This window comes from Phyllobates terribilis, unplaced genomic scaffold (genome assembly GCF_046119375.1).
Source record: "Phyllobates terribilis strain yellow unplaced genomic scaffold, ASM4611937v1 Scaffold_499__1_contigs__length_1316695, whole genome shotgun sequence".
Classification (NCBI taxonomy): domain Eukaryota; kingdom Metazoa; phylum Chordata; class Amphibia; order Anura; family Dendrobatidae; genus Phyllobates; species Phyllobates terribilis.
The window spans coordinates 314710-335629 of record NW_027363259.1 but is presented as its reverse complement, the minus strand read 5'-3'; the positions used below and the strand labels follow the sequence as shown (position 1 = coordinate 335629).

The following is a 20920-nucleotide window of genomic DNA, read 5'->3' as shown; positions in this document are numbered from 1 at the left end:
TCAACCTCTAGATCCCTTACATGCCTGCACTTTTCGGCTTGCTGCTGCTGCAATCCACGCGTTTTAGTTCTGCATAACTCCACCTCTTTAAACACAGCACCTTCACCCCCTGCTGTTCCCACCCGCCTCAACACCGTTGGAAGGGAGGAGAACCAATTAAGGCGGGGGGTGGGGTGGAACGAGCAGCTGTCTACCCTTAGCAGGAGGGCTCCTGATTACATACCTCTCCTGCTGCTGCTGCTGCTGGCTGTCCAGCAGCAGACTGAAGGTGGCTGCTGCTGTGCACAGGTATATAAAGGCTCAGAGCCTATTATGACACGCGCAGCCAGCGTTCCATTGCCACATTCCATCTACTGCAGGCAGGATACCTGGCTGGCTGAATGTCGCTGAGAAGCTCACAGAGACCGCCATAAGCAACAGTTTAACAGAATGCCACAGACTAATCAACCAAACTTTTTGGGTTGGGTTCTCTTTTATAGTCTGCAGGCATTAAATGAAAGAAGTCAGTGTTCCAGCAGAAGGAGACAACGTTTCAGAAAAGGCATTGTAGCAAACCAAAAAAGAAATTTTAAGTGCAGCAGAGTAACCAGCGCACATACCTGTTAGCTCAGGTGAGTTTAAAAGGCTGCTGTTGATAACAAGGGCATTTGCTAAATAGATGGTGTGTGTGCAACAATATACTGAAAGGTCAATTATATTGTGCAGCTTATCTCACCACCTGTAGTTATTTAGGTGAAAGCTCCAAAATGCTTGCCTAATATGTCTGTTTATCCAAAAGGAAGTAAAAAGGGAGAGCTAGAAAGATAGCATTGCATCACATTACATGGCAATGCAATGCACAGTTGCTGAAGTTGAACCAAAATGAGCTTGTAATCTGGCTTCTGCAACTTTGAACATGAAAAATCCAATGAGGAGAAGAAAAGCAGAGCCAAAGAGTCCATCCCAAAATCCGACAAACAAGCAAAATGAACAAAAAACATTGAATTCAATTCTTTCTGATTTTAGAAACTGCATTAAAGAAGGGGTGCACCGGTCCTGGAGATACTACAATACCAGGTCAATGCGTGGAGTGGTCAGAGCAAACTCTTTTTCCATCTCCCTGTTCTAAAAATCCATTTAATATATGGTCCCCAGATAGGGGACGTATCAGATATTAAACTGATAAGAACAGATACTACACTTGATCTTAGCCAAAAGGCCGAGAAGCGATAACCAGAATTGGTTTCAAACTACGGAGCCACCCAAGGATCCTAAAAAGTCCATTTGTGGAGATGAGCTCCTGGACTCCCGTTAAGAAGACATGTTGTCAACCTCTAGATCCCTTACATGCCTGCACTTTTCGGCTTGCTGCTGCTGCAATCCACGCGTTTTAGATCTGCATAACTCCACCTCTTTAAACACAGCACCTTCACCCCCTGCTGTTCCCACCCGCCTCAACACCGTTGGAAGGGAGGAGAACCAATTAAGGCGGGGGGTGGGGTGGAACGAGCAGCTGTCTACCCTTAGCAGGAGGGCTCCTGATTACATACCTCTCCTGCTGCTGCTGCTGCTGGCTGTCCAGCAGCAGACTGAAGGTGGCTGCTGCTGTGCACAGGTATATAAAGGCTCAGAGCCTATTATGACACGCGCAGCCAGCGTTCCATTGCCACATTCCATCTACTGCAGGCAGGATACCTGGCTGGCTGAATGTCGCTGAGAAGCTCACAGAGACCGCCATAAGCAACAGTTTAACAGAATGCCACAGACTAATCAACCAAACTTTTTGGGTTGGGTTCTCTTTTATAGTCTGCAGGCATTAAATGAAAGAAGTCAGTGTTCCAGCAGAAGGAGACAACGTTTCAGAAAAGGCATTGTAGCAAACCAAAAAAGAAATTTTAAGCGCAGCAGAGTAACCAGCGCACATACCTGTTAGCTCAGGTGAGTTTAAAAGGCTGCTGTTGATAACAAGGGCATTTGCTAAATAGATGGTGTGTGTGCAACAATATACTGAAAGGTCAATTATATTGTGCAGCTTATCTCACCACCTGTAGTTATTTAGGTGAAAGCTCCAAAATGCTTGCCTAATATGTCTGTTTATCCAAAAGGAAGTAAAAAGGGAGAGCTAGAAAGATAGCATTGCATCACATTACATGGCAATGCAATGCACAGTTGCTGAAGTTGAACCAAAATGAGCTTGTAATCTGGCTTCTGCAACTTTGAACATGAAAAATCCAATGAGGAGAAGAAAAGCAGAGCCAAAGAGTCCATCCCAAAATCCGACAAACAAGCAAAATGAACAAAAAACATTGAATTCAATTCTTTCTGATTTTAGAAACTGCATTAAAGAAGGGGTGCACCGGTCCTGGAGATACTGCAATACCAGGTCAATGCGTGGAGTGGACAGAGCAAGCTCTTTTTCCATCTCCCTGTTCTAAAAATCCATTTAATATATGGTCCCCAGATAGGGGACGTATCAGATATTAAACTGATAAGAACAGATACTACACTTGATCTTAGCCAAAAGGCCGAGAAGCGATAACCAGAATTGGTTTCAAACTACGGAGCCACCCAAGGATCCTAAAAAGTCCATTTGTGGAGATGAGCTCCTGGACTCCCGTTAAGAAGACATGTTGTCAACCTCTAGATCCCTTACATGCCTGCACTTTTCGGCTTGCTGCTGCTGCAATCCACGCGTTTTAGATCTGCATAACTCCACCTCTTTAAACACAGCACCTTCACCCCCTGCTGTTCCCACCCGCCTCAACACCGTTGGAAGGGAGGAGAACCAATTAAGGCGGGGGGTGGGGTGGAACGAGCAGCTGTCTACCCTTAGCAGGAGGGCTCCTGATTACATACCTCTCCTGCTGCTGCTGCTGCTGGCTGTCCAGCAGCAGACTGAAGGTGGCTGCTGCTGTGCACAGGTATATAAAGGCTCAGAGCCTATTATGACACGCGCAGCCAGCGTTCCATTGCCACATTCCATCTACTGCAGGCAGGATACCTGGCTGGCTGAATGTCGCTGAGAAGCTCACAGAGACCGCCATAAGCAACAGTTTAACAGAATGCCACAGACTAATCAACCAAACTTTTTGGGTTGGGTTCTCTTTTATAGTCTGCAGGCATTAAATGAAAAAAGTCAGTGTTCCAGCAGAAGGAGACAACGTTTCAGAAAAGGCATTGTAGCAAACCAAAAAAGAAATTTTAAGCGCAGTAGAGTAACCAGCGCACATACCTGTTAGCTCAGGTGAGTTTAAAAGGCTGCTGTTGATAACAAGGGCATTTGCTAAATAGATGGTGTGTGTGCAACAATATACTGAAAGGTCAATTATATTGTGCAGCTTATCTCACCACCTGTAGTTATTTAGGTGAAAGCTCCAAAATGCTTGCCTAATATGTCTGTTTATCCAAAAGGAAGTAAAAAGGGAGAGCTAGAAAGATAGCATTGCATCACATTACATGGCAATGCAATGCACAGTTGCTGAAGTTGAACCAAAATGAGCTTGTAATCTGGCTTCTGCAACTTTGAACATGAAAAATCCAATGAGGAGAAGAAAAGCAGAGCCAAAGAGTCCATCCCAAAATCCGACAAACAAGCAAAATGAACAAAAAACATTGAATTCAATTCTTTCTGATTTTAGAAACTGCATTAAAGAAGGAGTGCACCGGTCCTGGAGATACTGCAATACCAGGTCAATGCGTGGAGTGGACAGAGCAAGCTCTTTTTCCATCTCCCTGTTCTAAAAATCCATTTAATATATGGTCCCCAGATAGGGGACGTATCAGATATTAAACTGATAAGAACAGATACTACACTTGATCTTAGCCAAAAGGCCGAGAAGCGATAACCAGAATTGGTTTCAAACTACGGAGCCACCCAAGGATCCTAAAAAGTCCATTTGTGGAGATGAGCTCCTGGACTCCCGTTAAGAAGACATGTTGTCAACCTCTAGATCCCTTACATGCCTGCACTTTTCGGCTTGCTGCTGCTGCAATCCACGCGTTTTAGATCTGCATAACTCCACCTCTTTAAACACAGCACCTTCACCCCCTGCTGTTCCCACCCGCCTCAACACCGTTGGAAGGGAGGAGAACCAATTAAGGCGGGGGGTGGGGTGGAACGAGCAGCTGTCTACCCTTAGCAGGAGGGCTCCTGATTACATACCTCTCCTGCTGCTGCTGCTGCTGGCTGTCCAGCAGCAGACTGAAGGTGGCTGCTGCTGTGCACAGGTATATAAAGGCTCAGAGCCTATTATGACACGCGCAGCCAGCGTTCCATTGCCACATTCCATCTACTGCAGGCAGGATACCTGGCTGGCTGAATGTCGCTGAGAAGCTCACAGAGACCGCCATAAGCAACAGTTTAACAGAATGCCACAGACTAATCAACCAAACTTTTTGGGTTGGGTTCTCTTTTATAGTCTGCAGGCATTAAATGAAAGAAGTCAGTGTTCCAGCAGAAGGAGACAACGTTTCAGAAAAGGCATTGTAGCAAACCAAAAAAGAAATTTTAAGCGCAGCAGAGTAACCAGCGCACATACCTGTTAGCTCAGGTGAGTTTAAAAGGCTGCTGTTGATAACAAGGGCATTTGCTAAATAGATGGTGTGTGTGCAACAATATACTGAAAGGTCAATTATATTGTGCAGCTTATCTCACCACCTGTAGTTATTTAGGTGAAAGCTCCAAAATGCTTGCCTAATATGTCTGTTTATCCAAAAGGAAGTAAAAAGGGAGAGCTAGAAAGATAGCATTGCATCACATTACATGGCAATGCAATGCACAGTTGCTGAAGTTGAACCAAAATGAGCTTGTAATCTGGCTTCTGCAACTTTGAACATGAAAAATCCAATGAGGAGAAGAAAAGCAGAGCCAAAGAGTCCATCCCAAAATCCGACAAACAAGCAAAATGAACAAAAAACATTGAATTCAATTCTTTCTGATTTTAGAAACTGCATTAAAGAAGGGGTGCACCGGTCCTGGAGATACTGCAATATCAGGTCAATGCGTGGAGTGGACAGAGCAAGCTCTTTTTCCATCTCCCTGTTCTAAAAATCCATTTAATATATGGTCCCCAGATAGGGGACGTATCAGATATTAAACTGATAAGAACAGATACTACACTTGATCTTAGCCAAAAGGCCGAGAAGCGATAACCAGAATTGGTTTCAAACTACGGAGCCACCCAAGGATCCTAAAAAGTCCATTTGTGGAGATGAGCTCCTGGACTCCCGTTAAGAAGACATGTTGTCAACCTCTAGATCCCTTACATGCCTGCACTTTTCGGCTTGCTGCTGCTGCAATCCACGCGTTTTAGATCTGCATAACTCCACCTCTTTAAACACAGCACCTTCACCCCCTGCTGTTCCCACCCGCCTCAACACCGTTGGAAGGGAGGAGAACCAATTAAGGCGGGGGGTGGGGTGGAACGAGCAGCTGTCTACCCTTAGCAGGAGGGCTCCTGATTACATACCTCTCCTGCTGCTGCTGCTGCTGGCTGTCCAGCAGCAGACTGAAGGTGGCTGCTGCTGTGCACAGGTATATAAAGGCTCAGAGCCTATTATGACACGCGCAGCCAGCGTTCCATTGCCACATTCCATCTACTGCAGGCAGGATACCTGGCTGGCTGAATGTCGCTGAGAAGCTCACAGAGACCGCCATAAGCAACAGTTTAACAGAATGCCACAGACTAATCAACCAAACTTTTTGGGTTGGGTTCTCTTTTATAGTCTGCAGGCATTAAATGAAAGAAGTCAGTGTTCCAGCAGAAGGAGACAACGTTTCAGAAAAGGCATTGTAGCAAACCAAAAAAAGAAATTTTAAGCGCAGCAGAGTAACCAGCGCACATACCTGTTAGCTCAGGTGAGTTTAAAAGGCTGCTGTTGATAACAAGGGCATTTGCTAAATAGATGGTGTGTGTGCAACAATATACTGAAAGGTCAATTATATTGTGCAGCTTATCTCACCACCTGTAGTTATTTAGGTGAAAGCTCCAAAATGCTTGCCTAATATGTCTGTTTATCCAAAAGGAAGTAAAAAGGGAGAGCTAGAAAGATATCATTGCATCACATTACATGGCAATGCAATGCACAGTTGCTGAAGTTGAACCAAAATGAGCTTGTAATCTGGCTTCTGCAACTTTGAACATGAAAAATCCAATGAGGAGAAGAAAAGCAGAGCCAAAGAGTCCATCCCAAAATCCGACAAACAAGCAAAATGAACAAAAAACATTGAATTCAATTCTTTCTGATTTTAGAAACTGCATTAAAGAAGGGGTGCACCGGTCCTGGAGATACTGCAATACCAGGTCAATGCGTGGAGTGGACAGAGCAAGCTCTTTTTCCATCTCCCTGTTCTAAAAATCCATTTAATATATGGTCCCCAGATAGGGAACGTATCAGATATTAAACTGATAAGAACAGATACTACACTTGATCTTAGCCAAAAGGCCGAGAAGCGATAACCAGAATTGGTTTCAAACTACGGAGCCACCCAAGGATCCTAAAAAGTCCATTTGTGGAGATGAGCTCCTGGACTCCCGTTAAGAAGACATGTTGTCAACCTCTAGATCCCTTACATGCCTGCACTTTTCGGCTTGCTGCTGCTGCAATCCACGCGTTTTAGATCTGCATAACTCCACCTCTTTAAACACAGCACCTTCACCCCCTGCTGTTCCCACCCGCCTCAACACCGTTGGAAGGGAGGAGAACCAATTAAGGCGGGGGGTGGGGTGGAACGAGCAGCTGTCTACCCGTAGCAGGAGGGCTCCTGATTACATACCTCTCCTGCTGCTGCTGCTGCTGGCTGTCCAGCAGCAGACTGAAGGTGGCTGCTGCTGTGCACAGGTATATAAAGGCTCAGAGCCTATTATGACACGCGCAGCCAGCGTTCCATTGCCACATTCCATCTACTGCAGGCAGGATACCTGGCTGGCTGAATGTCGCTGAGAAGCTCACAGAGACCGCCATAAGCAACAGTTTAACAGAATGCCACAGACTAATCAACCAAACTTTTTGGGTTGGGTTCTCTTTTATAGTCTGCAGGCATTAAATGAAAGAAGTCAGTGTTCCAGCAGAAGGAGACAACGTTTCAGAAAAGGCATTGTAGCAAACCAAAAAATAAATTTTAAGCGCAGCAGAGTAACCAGCGCACATACCTGTTAGCTCAGGTGAGTTTAAAAGGCTGCTGTTGATAACAAGGGCATTTGCTAAATAGATGGTGTGTGTGCAACAATATACTGAAAGGTCAATTATATTGTGCAGCTTATCTCACCACCTGTAGTTATTTAGGTGAAAGCTCCAAAATGCTTGCCTAATATGTCTGTTTATCCAAAAGGAAGTAAAAAGGGAGAGCTAGAAAGATAGCATTGCATCACATTACATGGCAATGCAATGCACAGTTGCTGAAGTTGAACCAAAATGAGCTTGTAATCTAGCTTCTGCAACTTTGAACATGAAAAATCCAATGAGGAGAAGAAAAGCAGAGCCAAAGAGTCCATCCCAAAATCCGACAAACAAGCAAAATGAACAAAAAACATTGAATTCAATTCTTTCTGATTTTAGAAACTGCATTAAAGAAGGGGTGCACCGGTCCTGGAGATACTGCAATACCAGGTCAATGCGTGGAGTGGACAGAGCAAGCTCTTTTTCCATCTCCCTGTTCTAAAAATCCATTTAATATATGGTCCCCAGATAGGGGACGTATCAGATATTAAACTGATAAGAACAGATACTACACTTGATCTTAGCCAAAAGGCCGAGAAGCGATAACCAGAATTGGTTTCAAACTACGGAGCCACCCAAGGATCCTAAAAAGTCCATTTGTGGAGATGAGCTCCTGGACTCCCGTTAAGAAGACATGTTGTCAACCTCTAGATCCCTTACATGCCTGCACTTTTCGGCTTGCTGCTGCTGCAATCCACGCGTTTTAGATCTGCATAACTCCACCTCTTTAAACACAGCACCTTCACCCCCTGCTGTTCCCACCCGCCTCAACACCGTTGGAAGGGAGGAGAACCAATTAAGGCGGGGGGTGGGGTGGAACGAGCAGCTGTCTACCCTTAGCAGGAGGGCTCCTGATTACATACCTCTCCTGCTGCTGCTGCTGCTGGCTGTCCAGCAGCAGACTGAAGGTGGCTGCTGCTGTGCACAGGTATATAAAGGCTCAGAGCCTATTATGACACGCGCAGCCAGCGTTCCATTGCCACATTCCATCTACTGCAGGCAGGATACCTGGCTGGCTGAATGTCGCTGAGAAGCTCACAGAGACCGCCATAAGCAACAGTTTAACAGAATGCCACAGACTAATCAACCAAACTTTTTGGGTTGGGTTCTCTTTTATAGTCTGCAGGCATTAAATGAAAGAAGTCAGTGTTCCAGCAGAAGGAGACAACGTTTCAGAAAAGGCATTGTAGCAAACCAAAAAAGAAATTTTAAGCGCAGCAGAGTAACCAGCGCACATACCTGTTAGCTCAGGTGAGTTTAAAAGGCTGCTGTTGATAACAAGGGCATTTGCTAAATAGATGGTGTGTGTGCAACAATATACTGAAAGGTCAATTATATTGTGCAGCTTATCTCACCACCTGTAGTTATTTAGGTGAAAGCTCCAAAATGCTTGCCTAATATGTCTGTTTATCCAAAAGGAAGTAAAAAGGGAGAGCTAGAAAGATAGCATTGCATCACATTACATGGCAATGCAATGCACAGTTGCTGAAGTTGAACCAAAATGAGCTTGTAATCTGGCTTCTGCAACTTTGAACATGAAAAATCCAATGAGGAGAAGAAAAGCAGAGCCAAAGAGTCCATCCCAAAATCCGACAAACAAGCAAAATGAACAAAAAACATTGAATTCAATTCTTTCTGATTTTAGAAACTGCATTAAAGAAGGGGTGCACCGGTCCTGGAGATACTGCAATACCAGGTCAATGCGTGGAGTGGACAGAGCAAGCTCTTTTTCCATCTCCCTGTTCTAAAAATCCATTTAATATATGGTCCCCAGATAGGGGACGTATCAGATATTAAACTGATAAGAACACTTGATCTTAGCCAAAAGGCCGAGAAGCGATAACCAGAATTGGTTTCAAACTACGGAGCCACCCAAGGATCCTAAAAAGTCCATTTGTGGAGATGAGCTCCTGGACTCCCGTTAAGAAGACATGTTGTCAACCTCTAGATCCCTTACATGCCTGCACTTTTCGGCTTGCTGCTGCTGCAATCCACGCGTTTTAGATCTGCATAACTCCACCTCTTTAAACACAGCACCTTCACCCCCTGCTGTTCCCACCCGCCTCAACACCGTTGGAAGGGAGGAGAACCAATTAAGGCGGGGGGTGGGGTGGAACGAGCAGCTGTCTACCCTTAGCAGGAGGGCTCCTGATTACATACCTCTCCTGCTGCTGCTGCTGCTGGCTGTCCAGCAGCAGACTGAAGGTGGCTGCTGCTGTGCACAGGTATATAAAGGCTCAGAGCCTATTATGACACGCGCAGCCAGCGTTCCATTGCCACATTCCATCTACTGCAGGCAGGATACCTGGCTGGCTGAATGTCGCTGAGAAGCTCACAGAGACCGCCATAAGCAACAGTTTAACAGAATGCCACAGACTAATCAACCAAACTTTTTGGGTTGGGTTCTCTTTTATAGTCTGCAGGCATTAAATGAAAGAAGTCAGTGTTCCAGCAGAAGGAGACAACGTTTCAGAAAAGGCATTGTAGCAAACCAAAAAAGAAATTTTAAGCGCAGCAGAGTAACCAGCGCACATACCTGTTAGCTCAGGTGAGTTTAAAAGGCTGCTGTTGATAACAAGGGCATTTGCTAAATAGATGGTGTGTGTGCAACAATATACTGAAAGGTCAATTATATTGTGCAGCTTATCTCACCACCTGTAGTTATTTAGGTGAAAGCTCCAAAATGCTTGCCTAATATGTCTGTTTATCCAAAAGGAAGTAAAAAGGGAGAGCTAGAAAGATAGCATTGCATCACATTACATGGCAATGCAATGCACAGTTGCTGAAGTTGAACCAAAATGAGCTTGTAATCTGGCTTCTGCAACTTTGAACATGAAAAATCCAATGAGGAGAAGAAAAGCAGAGCCAAAGAGTCCATCCCAAAATCCGACAAACAAGCAAAATGAACAAAAAACATTGAATTCAATTCTTTCTGATTTTAGAAACTGCATTAAAGAAGGGGTGCACCGGTCCTGGAGATACTGCAATACCAGGTCAATGCGTGGAGTGGACAGAGCAAGCTCTTTTTCCATCTCCCTGTTCTAAAAATCCATTTAATATATGGTCCCCAGATAGGGGACGTATCAGATATTAAACTGATAAGAACAGATACTACACTTGATCTTAGCCAAAAGGCCGAGAAGCGATAACCAGAATTGGTTTCAAACTACGGAGCCACCCAAGGATCCTAAAAAGTCCATTTGTGGAGATGAGCTCCTGGACTCCCGTTAAGAAGACATGTTGTCAACCTCTAGATCCCTTACATGCCTGCACTTTTCGGCTTGCTGCTGCTGCAATCCACGCGTTTTAGATCTGCATAACTCCACCTCTTTAAACACAGCACCTTCACCCCCTGCTGTTCCCACCCGCCTCAACACCGTTGGAAGGGAGGAGAACCAATTAAGGCGGGGGGTGGGGTGGAACGAGCAGCTGTCTACCCTTAGCAGGAGGGCTCCTGATTACATACCTCTCCTGCTGCTGCTGCTGCTGGCTGTCCAGCAGCAGACTGAAGGTGGCTGCTGCTGTGCACAGGTATATAAAGGCTCAGAGCCTATTATGACACGCGCAGCCAGCGTTCCATTGCCACATTCCATCTACTGCAGGCAGGATACCTGGCTGGCTGAATGTCGCTGAGAAGCTCACAGAGACCGCCATAAGCAACAGTTTAACAGAATGCCACAGACTAATCAACCAAACTTTTTGGGTTGGGTTCTCTTTTATAGTCTGCAGGCATTAAATGAAAGAAGTCAGTGTTCCAGCAGAAGGAGACAACGTTTCAGAAAAGGCATTGTAGCAAACCAAAAAAGAAATTTTAAGCGCAGCAGAGTAACCAGCGCACATACCTGTTAGCTCAGGTGAGTTTAAAAGGCTGCTGTTGATAACAAGGGCATTTGCTAAATAGATGGTGTGTGTGCAACAATATACTGAAAGGTCAATTATATTGTGCAGCTTATCTCACCACCTGTAGTTATTTAGGTGAAAGCTCCAAAATGCTTGCCTAATATGTCTGTTTATCCAAAAGGAAGTAAAAAGGGAGAGCTAGAAAGATAGCATTGCATCACATTACATGGCAATGCAATGCACAGTTGCTGAAGTTGAACCAAAATGAGCTTGTAATCTGGCTTCTGCAACTTTGAACATGAAAAATCCAATGAGGAGAAGAAAAGCAGAGCCAAAGAGTCCATCCCAAAATCCGACAAACAAGCAAAATGAACAAAAAACATTGAATTCAATTCTTTCTGATTTTAGAAACTGCATTAAAGAAGGGGTGCACCGGTCCTGGAGATACTGCAATACCAGGTCAATGCGTGGAGTGGACAGAGCAAGCTCTTTTTCCATCTCCCTGTTCTAAAAATCCATTTAATATATGGTCCCCAGATAGGGGACGTATCAGATATTAAACTGATAAGAACACTTGATCTTAGCCAAAAGGCCGAGAAGCGATAACCAGAATTGGTTTCAAACTACGGAGCCACCCAAGGATCCTAAAAAGTCCATTTGTGGAGATGAGCTCCTGGACTCCCGTTAAGAAGACATGTTGTCAACCTCTAGATCCCTTACATGCCTGCACTTTTCGGCTTGCTGCTGCTGCAATCCACGCGTTTTAGATCTGCATAACTCCACCTCTTTAAACACAGCACCTTCACCCCCTGCTGTTCCCACCCGCCTCAACACCGTTGGAAGGGAGGAGAACCAATTAAGGCGGGGGGTGGGGTGGAACGAGCAGCTGTCTACCCTTAGCAGGAGGGCTCCTGATTACATACCTCTCCTGCTGCTGCTGCTGCTGGCTGTCCAGCAGCAGACTGAAGGTGGCTGCTGCTGTGCACAGGAATATAAAGGCTCAGAGCCTATTATGACACGCGCAGCCAGCGTTCCATTGCCACATTCCATCTACTGCAGGCAGGATACCTGGCTGGCTGAATGTCGCTGAGAAGCTCACAGAGACCGCCATAAGCAACAGTTTAACAGAATGCCACAGACTAATCAACCAAACTTTTTGGGTTGGGTTCTCTTTTATAGTCTGCAGGCATTAAATGAAAGAAGTCAGTGTTCCAGCAGAAGGAGACAACGTTTCAGAAAAGGCATTGTAGCAAACCAAAAAAGAAATTTTAAGCGCAGCAGAGTAACCAGCGCACATACCTGTTAGCTCAGGTGAGTTTAAAAGGCTGCTGTTGATAACAAGGGCATTTGCTAAATAGATGGTGTGTGTGCAACAATATACTGAAAGGTCAATTATATTGTGCAGCTTATCTCACCACCTGTAGTTATTTAGGTGAAAGCTCCAAAATGCTTGCCTAATATGTCTGTTTATCCAAAAGGAAGTAAAAAGGGAGAGCTAGAAAGATAGCATTGCATCACATTACATGGCAATGCAATGCACAGTTGCTGAAGTTGAACCAAAATGAGCTTGTAATCTGGCTTCTGCAACTTTGAACATGAAAAATCCAATGAGGAGAAGAAAAGCAGAGCCAAAGAGTCCATCCCAAAATCCGACAAACAAGCAAAATGAACAAAAAACATTGAATTCAATTCTTTCTGATTTTAGAAACTGCATTAAAGAAGGGGTGCACCGGTCCTGGAGATACTGCAATACCAGGTCAATGCGTGGAGTGGACAGAGCAAGCTCTTTTTCCATCTCCCTGTTCTAAAAATCCATTTAATATATGGTCCCCAGATAGGGGACGTATCAGATATTAAACTGATAAGAACACTTGATCTTAGCCAAAAGGCCGAGAAGCGATAACCAGAATTGGTTTCAAACTACGGAGCCACCCAAGGATCCTAAAAAGTCCATTTGTGGAGATGAGCTCCTGGACTCCCGTTAAGAAGACATGTTGTCAACCTCTAGATCCCTTACATGCCTGCACTTTTCGGCTTGCTGCTGCTGCAATCCACGCGTTTTAGATCTGCATAACTCCACCTCTTTAAACACAGCACCTTCACCCCCTGCTGTTCCCACCCGCCTCAACACCGTTGGAAGGGAGGAGAACCAATTAAGGCGGGGGGTGGGGTGGAACGAGCAGCTGTCTACCCTTAGCAGGAGGGCTCCTGATTACATACCTCTCCTGCTGCTGCTGCTGCTGGCTGTCCAGCAGCAGACTGAAGGTGGCTGCTGCTGTGCACAGGAATATAAAGGCTCAGAGCCTATTATGACACGCGCAGCCAGCGTTCCATTGCCACATTCCATCTACTGCAGGCAGGATACCTGGCTGGCTGAATGTCGCTGAGAAGCTCACAGAGACCGCCATAAGCAACAGTTTAACAGAATGCCACAGACTAATCAACCAAACTTTTTGGGTTGGGTTCTCTTTTATAGTCTGCAGGCATTAAATGAAAGAAGTCAGTGTTCCAGCAGAAGGAGACAACGTTTCAGAAAAGGCATTGTAGCAAACCAAAAAAGAAATTTTAAGCGCAGCAGAGTAACCAGCGCACATACCTGTTAGCTCAGGTGAGTTTAAAAGGCTGCTGTTGATAACAAGGGCATTTGCTAAATAGATGGTGTGTGTGCAACAATATACTGAAAGGTCAATTATATTGTGCAGCTTATCTCACCACCTGTAGTTATTTAGGTGAAAGCTCCAAAATGCTTGCCTAATATGTCTGTTTATCCAAAAGGAAGTAAAAAGGGAGAGCTAGAAAGATAGCATTGCATCACATTACATGGCAATGCAATGCACAGTTGCTGAAGTTGAACCAAAATGAGCTTGTAATCTGGCTTCTGCAACTTTGAACATGAAAAATCCAATGAGGAGAAGAAAAGCAGAGCCAAAGAGTCCATCCCAAAATCCGACAAACAAGCAAAATGAACAAAAAACATTGAATTCAATTCTTTCTGATTTTAGAAACTGCATTAAAGAAGGGGTGCACCGGTCCTGGAGATACTGCAATACCAGGTCAATGCGTGGAGTGGACAGAGCAAGCTCTTTTTCCATCTCCCTGTTCTAAAAATCCATTTAATATATGGTCCCCAGATAGGGGACGTATCAGATATTAAACTGATAAGAACACTTGATCTTAGCCAAAAGGCCGAGAAGCGATAACCAGAATTGGTTTCAAACTACGGAGCCACCCAAGGATCCTAAAAAGTCCATTTGTGGAGATGAGCTCCTGGACTCCCGTTAAGAAGACATGTTGTCAACCTCTAGATCCCTTACATGCCTGCACTTTTCGGCTTGCTGCTGCTGCAATCCACGCGTTTTAGATCTGCATAACTCCACCTCTTTAAACACAGCACCTTCACCCCCTGCTGTTCCCACCCGCCTCAACACCGTTGGAAGGGAGGAGAACCAATTAAGGCGGGGGGTGGGGTGGAACGAGCAGCTGTCTACCCTTAGCAGGAGGGCTCCTGATTACATACCTCTCCTGCTGCTGCTGCTGCTGGCTGTCCAGCAGCAGACTGAAGGTGGCTGCTGCTGTGCACAGGTATATAAAGGCTCAGAGCCTATTATGACACGCGCAGCCAGCGTTCCATTGCCACATTCCATCTACTGCAGGCAGGATACCTGGCTGGCTGAATGTCGCTGAGAAGCTCACAGAGACCGCCATAAGCAACAGTTTAACAGAATGCCACAGACTAATCAACCAAACTTTTTGGGTTGGGTTCTCTTTTATAGTCTGCAGGCATTAAATGAAAGAAGTCAGTGTTCCAGCAGAAGGAGACAACGTTTCAGAAAAGGCATTGTAGCAAACCAAAAAAGAAATTTTAAGCGCAGCAGAGTAACCAGCGCACATACCTGTTAGCTCAGGTGAGTTTAAAAGGCTGCTGTTGATAACAAGGGCATTTGCTAAATAGATGGTGTGTGTGCAACAATATACTGAAAGGTCAATTATATTGTGCAGCTTATCTCACCACCTGTAGTTATTTAGGTGAAAGCTCCAAAATGCTTGCCTAATATGTCTGTTTATCCAAAAGGAAGTAAAAAGGGAGAGCTAGAAAGATAGCATTGCATCACATTACATGGCAATGCAATGCACAGTTGCTGAAGTTGAACCAAAATGAGCTTGTAATCTGGCTTCTGCAACTTTGAACATGAAAAATCCAATGAGGAGAAGAAAAGCAGAGCCAAAGAGTCCATCCCAAAATCCGACAAACAAGCAAAATGAACAAAAAACATTGAATTCAATTCTTTCTGATTTTAGAAACTGCATTAAAGAAGGGGTGCACCGGTCCTGGAGATACTGCAATACCAGGTCAATGCGTGGAGTGGACAGAGCAAGCTCTTTTTCCATCTCCCTGTTCTAAAAATCCATTTAATATATGGTCCCCAGATAGGGGACGTATCAGATATTAAACTGATAAGAACACTTGATCTTAGCCAAAAGGCCGAGAAGCGATAACCAGAATTGGTTTCAAACTACGGAGCCACCCAAGGATCCTAAAAAGTCCATTTGTGGAGATGAGCTCCTGGACTCCCGTTAAGAAGACATGTTGTCAACCTCTAGATCCCTTACATGCCTGCACTTTTCGGCTTGCTGCTGCTGCAATCCACGCGTTTTAGATCTGCATAACTCCACCTCTTTAAACACAGCACCTTCACCCCCTGCTGTTCCCACCCGCCTCAACACCGTTGGAAGGGAGGAGAACCAATTAAGGCGGGGGGTGGGGTGGAACGAGCAGCTGTCTACCCTTAGCAGGAGGGCTCCTGATTACATACCTCTCCTGCTGCTGCTGCTGCTGGCTGTCCAGCAGCAGACTGAAGGTGGCTGCTGCTGTGCACAGGTATATAAAGGCTCAGAGCCTATTATGACACGCGCAGCCAGCGTTCCATTGCCACATTCCATCTACTGCAGGCAGGATACCTGGCTGGCTGAATGTCGCTGAGAAGCTCACAGAGACCGCCATAAGCAACAGTTTAACAGAATGCCACAGACTAATCAACCAAACTTTTTGGGTTGGGTTCTCTTTTATAGTCTGCAGGCATTAAATGAAAGAAGTCAGTGTTCCAGCAGAAGGAGACAACGTTTCAGAAAAGGCATTGTAGCAAACCAAAAAAGAAATTTTAAGCGCAGCAGAGTAACCAGCGCACATACCTGTTAGCTCAGGTGAGTTTAAAAGGCTGCTGTTGATAACAAGGGCATTTGCTAAATAGATGGTGTGTGTGCAACAATATACTGAAAGGTCAATTATATTGTGCAGCTTATCTCACCACCTGTAGTTATTTAGGTGAAAGCTCCAAAATGCTTGCCTAATATGTCTGTTTATCCAAAAGGAAGTAAAAAGGGAGAGCTAGAAAGATAGCATTGCATCACATTACATGGCAATGCAATGCACAGTTGCTGAAGTTGAACCAAAATGAGCTTGTAATCTGGCTTCTGCAACTTTGAACATGAAAAATCCAATGAGGAGAAGAAAAGCAGAGCCAAAGAGTCCATCCCAAAATCCGACAAACAAGCAAAATGAACAAAAAACATTGAATTCAATTCTTTCTGATTTTAGAAACTGCATTAAAGAAGGGGTGCACCGGTCCTGGAGATACTGCAATACCAGGTCAATGCGTGGAGTGGACAGAGCAAGCTCTTTTTCCATCTCCCTGTTCTAAAAATCCATTTAATATATGGTCCCCAGATAGGGGACGTATCAGATATTAAACTGATAAGAACAGATACTACACTTGATCTTAGCCAAAAGGCCGAGAAGCGATAACCAGAATTGGTTTCAAACTACGGAGCCACCCAAGGATCCTAAAAAGTCCATTTGTGGAGATGAGCTCCTGGACTCCCGTTAAGAAGACATGTTGTCAACCTCTAGATCCCTTACATGCCTGCACTTTTCGGCTTGCTGCTGCTGCAATCCACGCGTTTTAGATCTGCATAACTCCACCTCTTTAAACACAGCACCTTCACCCCCTGCTGTTCCCACCCGCCTCAACACCGTTGGAAGGGAGGAGAACCAATTAAGGCGGGGGGTGGGGTGGAACGAGCAGCTGTCTACCCTTAGCAGGAGGGCTCCTGATTACATACCTCTCCTGCTGCTGCTGCTGCTGGCTGTCCAGCAGCAGACTGAAGGTGGCTGCTGCTGTGCACAGGTATATAAAGGCTCAGAGCCTATTATGACACGCGCAGCCAGCGTTCCATTGCCACATTCCATCTACTGCAGGCAGGATACCTGGCTGGCTGAATGTCGCTGAGAAGCTCACAGAGACCGCCATAAGCAACAGTTTAACAGAATGCCACAGACTAATCAACCAAACTTTTTGGGTTGGGTTCTCTTTTATAGTCTGCAGGCATTAAATGAAAGAAGTCAGTGTTCCAGCAGAAGGAGACAACATTTCAGAAAAGGCATTGTAGCAAACCAAAAAAGAAATTTTAAGCGCAGCAGAGTAACCAGCGCACATACCTGTTAGCTCAGGTGAGTTTAAAAGGCTGCTGTTGATAACAAGGGCATTTGCTAAATAGATGGTGTGTGTGCAACAATATACTGAAAGGTCAATTATATTGTGCAGCTTATCTCACCACCTGTAGTTATTTAGGTGAAAGCTCCAAAATGCTTGCCTAATATGTCTGTTTATCCAAAAGGAAGTAAAAAGGGAGAGCTAGAAAGATAGCATTGCATCACATTACATGGCAATGCAATGCACAGTTGCTGAAGTTGAACCAAAATGAGCTTGTAATCTGGCTTCTGCAACTTTGAACATGAAAAATCCAATGAGGAGAAGAAAAGCAGAGCCAAAGAGTCCATCCCAAAATCCGACAAACAAGCAAAATGAACAAAAAACATTGAATTCAATTCTTTCTGATTTTAGAAACTGCATTAAAGAAGGGGTGCACCGGTCCTGGAGATACTGCAATACCAGGTCAATGCGTGGAGTGGACAGAGCAAGCTCTTTTTCCATCTCCCTGTTCTAAAAATCCATTTAATATATGGTCCCCAGATAGGGGACATATCAGATATTAAACTGATAAGAACAGATACTACACTTGATCTTAGCCAAAAGGCCGAGAAGCGATAACCAGAATTGGTTTCAAACTACGGAGCCACCCAAGGATCCTAAAAAGTCCATTTGTGGAGATGAGCTCCTGGACTCCCATTAAGAAGACATGTTGTCAACCTCTAGATCCCTTACATGCCTGCACTTTTCGGCTTGCTGCTGCTGCAATCCACGCGTTTTAGATCTGCATAACTCCACCTCTTTAAACACAGCACCATCACCCCCTGCTGTTCCCACCCGCCTCAACACCGTTGGAAGGGAGGAGAACCAATTAAGGCGGGGGGTGGGGTGGAACGAGCAGCTGTCTACCCTTAGCAGGAGGGCTCCTGATTACATACCTCTCCTGCTGCTGCTGCTGCTGGCTGTCCAGCAGCAGACTGAAGGTGGCTGCTGCTGTGCACAGGTATATAAAGGCTCAGAGCCTATTATGACACGCGCAGCCAGCGTTCCATTGCCACATTCCATCTACTGCAGGCAGGATACCTGGCTGGCTGAATGTCGCTGAGAAGCTCACAGAGACCGCCATAAGCAACAGTTTAACAGAATGCCACAGACTAATCAACCAAACTTTTTGGGTTGGGTTCTCTTTTATAGTCTGCAGGCATTAAATGAAAGAAGTCAGTGTTCCAGCAGAAGGAGACAACGTTTCAGAAAAGGCATTGTAGCAAACCAAAAAAGAAATTTTAAGCGCAGCAGAGTAACCAGCGCACATACCTGTTAGCTCAGGTGAGTTTAAAAGGCTGCTGTTGATAACAAGGGCATTTGCTAAATAGATGGTGTGTGTGCAACAATATACTGAAAGGTCAATTATATTGTGCAGCTTATCTCACCATCTGTAGTTATTTAGGTGAAAGCTCCAAAATGCTTGCCTAATATGTCTGTTTATCCAAAAGGAAGTAAAAAGGGAGAGCTAGAAAGATAGCATTGCATCACATTACATGGCAATGCAATGCACAGTTGCTGAAGTTGAACCAAAATGAGCTTGTAATCTGGCTTCTGCAACTTTGAACATGAAAAATCCAATGAGGAGAAGAAAAGCAGAGCCAAAGAGTCCATCCCAAAATCCGACAAACAAGCAAAATGAACAAAAAACATTGAATTCAATTCTTTCTGATTTTAGAAACTGCATTAAAGAAGGGGTGCACCGGTCCTGGAGATACTGCAATACCAGGTCAATGCGTGGAGTGGACAGAGCAAGCTCTTTTTCCATCTCCCTGTTCTAAAAATCCATTTAATATATGGTCCCCAGATAGGGGACGTATCAGATATTAAACTGATAAGAACAGATACTACACTTGATCTTAGCCAAAAGGCCGAGAAGCGATAACCAGAATTGGTTTCAAACTACGGAGCCACCCAAGGATCCTAAAAAGTCCATTTGTGGAGATGAGCTCCTGGACTCCCGTTAAGAAGACATGTTGTCAACCTCTAGATCCCTTACATGCCTGCACTTTTCGGCTTGCTGCTGCTGCAATCCACGCGTTTTAGATCTGCATAACTCCACCTCTTTAAACACAGCACCTTCACCCCCTGCTGTTCCCACCCACCTCAACACCGTTGGAAGGGAGGAGAACCAATTAAGGCGGGGGGTGGGGTGGAACGAGCAGCTGTCTACCCTTAGCAGGAGGGCTCCTGATTACATACCTCTCCTGCTGCTGCTGCTGCTGGCTGTCCAGCAGCAGACTGAAGGTGGCTGCTGCTGTGCACAGGTATATAAAGGCTCAGAGCCTATTATGACACGCGCAGCCAGCGTTCCATTGCCACATTCCATCTACTGCAGGCAGGATACCTGGCTGGCTGAATGTCGCTGAGAAGCTCACAGAGACCGCCATAAGCAACAGTTTAACAGAATGCCACAGACTAATCAACCAAACTTTTTGGGTTGGGTTCTCTTTTATAGTCTGCAGGCATTAAATGAAAGAAGTCAGTGTTCCAGCAGAAGGAGACAACGTTTCAGAAAAGGCATTGTAGCAAACCAAAAAAGAAATTTTAAGCGCAGCAGAGTAACCAGCGCACATACCTGTTAGCTCAGGTGAGTTTAAAAGGCTGCTGTTGATAACAAGGGCATTTGCTAAATAGATGGTGTGTGTGCAACAATATACTGAAAGGTCAATTATATTGTGCAGCTTATCTCACCACCTGTAGTTATTTAGGTGAAAGCTCCAAAATGCTTGCCTAATATGTCTGTTTATCCAAAAGGAAGTAAAAAGGGAGAGCTAGAAAGATAGCATTGCATCACATTACATGGCAATGCAATGCACAGTTGCTGAAGTTGAACCAAAATGAGCTTGTAATCTGGCTTCTGCAACTTTGAACATGAAAAATCCAATGAGGAGAAGAAAAGCAGAGCCAAAGAGTCCATCCCAAAATCCGACAAACAAGCAAAATGAACAAAAAACATTGAATTCAATTCTTTCTGATTTTAGAAACTGCATTAAAGAAGGGGTGCACCGGTCCTGGAGATACTGCAATACCAGGTCAATGCGTGGAGTGGACAGAGCAAGCTCTTTTTCCATCTCCCTGTTCTAAAAATCCATTTAATATATGGTCCCCAGATAGGGGACGTATCAGATATTAAACTGATAAGAACAGATACTACACTTGATCTTAGCCAAAAGGCCGAGAAGCGATAACCAGAATTGGTTTCAAACTACGGAGCCACCCAAGGATCCTAAAAAGTCCATTTGTGGAGATGAGCTCCTGGACTCCCGTTAAGAAGACATGTTGTCAACCTCTAGATCCCTTACATGCCTGCACTTTTCGGCTTGCTGCTGCTGCAATCCACGCGTTTTAGA

The 20920-nt window shown here is 44.9% G+C and overlaps 16 non-coding genes across 16 annotated transcripts; all 16 read right to left on the bottom strand.

The window, feature by feature from the left end:
* Window positions 1-1019: 1019 nt before the first annotated feature.
* Window positions 1020-1210, bottom strand: LOC141230256 (U2 spliceosomal RNA). Its single transcript, XR_012296808.1, has one exon. It is a non-coding gene; the product is annotated as a U2 spliceosomal RNA (small nuclear RNA).
* Window positions 1211-2325: 1115 nt separating this feature from the next.
* On the bottom strand, window positions 2326-2516 carry LOC141230534 (U2 spliceosomal RNA). Its single transcript, XR_012296993.1, has one exon. It is a non-coding gene; the product is annotated as a U2 spliceosomal RNA (small nuclear RNA).
* A 1115-nt stretch (window positions 2517-3631) lies between these two features.
* LOC141230931 (U2 spliceosomal RNA) lies at window positions 3632-3822 on the bottom strand. Its single transcript, XR_012297378.1, has one exon. It is a non-coding gene; the product is annotated as a U2 spliceosomal RNA (small nuclear RNA).
* A 1115-nt stretch (window positions 3823-4937) lies between these two features.
* On the bottom strand, window positions 4938-5128 carry LOC141230211 (U2 spliceosomal RNA). The gene has a single exon (XR_012296765.1). It is a non-coding gene; the product is annotated as a U2 spliceosomal RNA (small nuclear RNA).
* Window positions 5129-6244: 1116 nt separating this feature from the next.
* LOC141230147 (U2 spliceosomal RNA) lies at window positions 6245-6435 on the bottom strand. The gene has a single exon (XR_012296703.1). It is a non-coding gene; the product is annotated as a U2 spliceosomal RNA (small nuclear RNA).
* Window positions 6436-7550: 1115 nt separating this feature from the next.
* On the bottom strand, window positions 7551-7741 carry LOC141230532 (U2 spliceosomal RNA). The gene has a single exon (XR_012296991.1). It is a non-coding gene; the product is annotated as a U2 spliceosomal RNA (small nuclear RNA).
* A 1115-nt stretch (window positions 7742-8856) lies between these two features.
* Window positions 8857-9038, bottom strand: LOC141230278 (U2 spliceosomal RNA). The gene has a single exon (XR_012296830.1). It is a non-coding gene; the product is annotated as a U2 spliceosomal RNA (small nuclear RNA).
* Window positions 9039-10153: 1115 nt separating this feature from the next.
* On the bottom strand, window positions 10154-10344 carry LOC141230531 (U2 spliceosomal RNA). Its single transcript, XR_012296990.1, has one exon. It is a non-coding gene; the product is annotated as a U2 spliceosomal RNA (small nuclear RNA).
* A 1115-nt stretch (window positions 10345-11459) lies between these two features.
* LOC141230277 (U2 spliceosomal RNA) lies at window positions 11460-11641 on the bottom strand. The gene has a single exon (XR_012296829.1). It is a non-coding gene; the product is annotated as a U2 spliceosomal RNA (small nuclear RNA).
* A 1115-nt stretch (window positions 11642-12756) lies between these two features.
* On the bottom strand, window positions 12757-12938 carry LOC141230276 (U2 spliceosomal RNA). The gene has a single exon (XR_012296828.1). It is a non-coding gene; the product is annotated as a U2 spliceosomal RNA (small nuclear RNA).
* Window positions 12939-14053: 1115 nt separating this feature from the next.
* LOC141230274 (U2 spliceosomal RNA) lies at window positions 14054-14235 on the bottom strand. The gene has a single exon (XR_012296826.1). It is a non-coding gene; the product is annotated as a U2 spliceosomal RNA (small nuclear RNA).
* Window positions 14236-15350: 1115 nt separating this feature from the next.
* On the bottom strand, window positions 15351-15532 carry LOC141230273 (U2 spliceosomal RNA). The gene has a single exon (XR_012296825.1). It is a non-coding gene; the product is annotated as a U2 spliceosomal RNA (small nuclear RNA).
* Window positions 15533-16647: 1115 nt separating this feature from the next.
* LOC141230529 (U2 spliceosomal RNA) lies at window positions 16648-16838 on the bottom strand. Its single transcript, XR_012296989.1, has one exon. It is a non-coding gene; the product is annotated as a U2 spliceosomal RNA (small nuclear RNA).
* A 1115-nt stretch (window positions 16839-17953) lies between these two features.
* On the bottom strand, window positions 17954-18144 carry LOC141230498 (U2 spliceosomal RNA). The gene has a single exon (XR_012296959.1). It is a non-coding gene; the product is annotated as a U2 spliceosomal RNA (small nuclear RNA).
* Window positions 18145-19259: 1115 nt separating this feature from the next.
* Window positions 19260-19450, bottom strand: LOC141230528 (U2 spliceosomal RNA). The gene has a single exon (XR_012296988.1). It is a non-coding gene; the product is annotated as a U2 spliceosomal RNA (small nuclear RNA).
* A 1115-nt stretch (window positions 19451-20565) lies between these two features.
* On the bottom strand, window positions 20566-20756 carry LOC141230527 (U2 spliceosomal RNA). The gene has a single exon (XR_012296987.1). It is a non-coding gene; the product is annotated as a U2 spliceosomal RNA (small nuclear RNA).
* Between the last annotated feature and the right edge of the window lie 164 nt (window positions 20757-20920).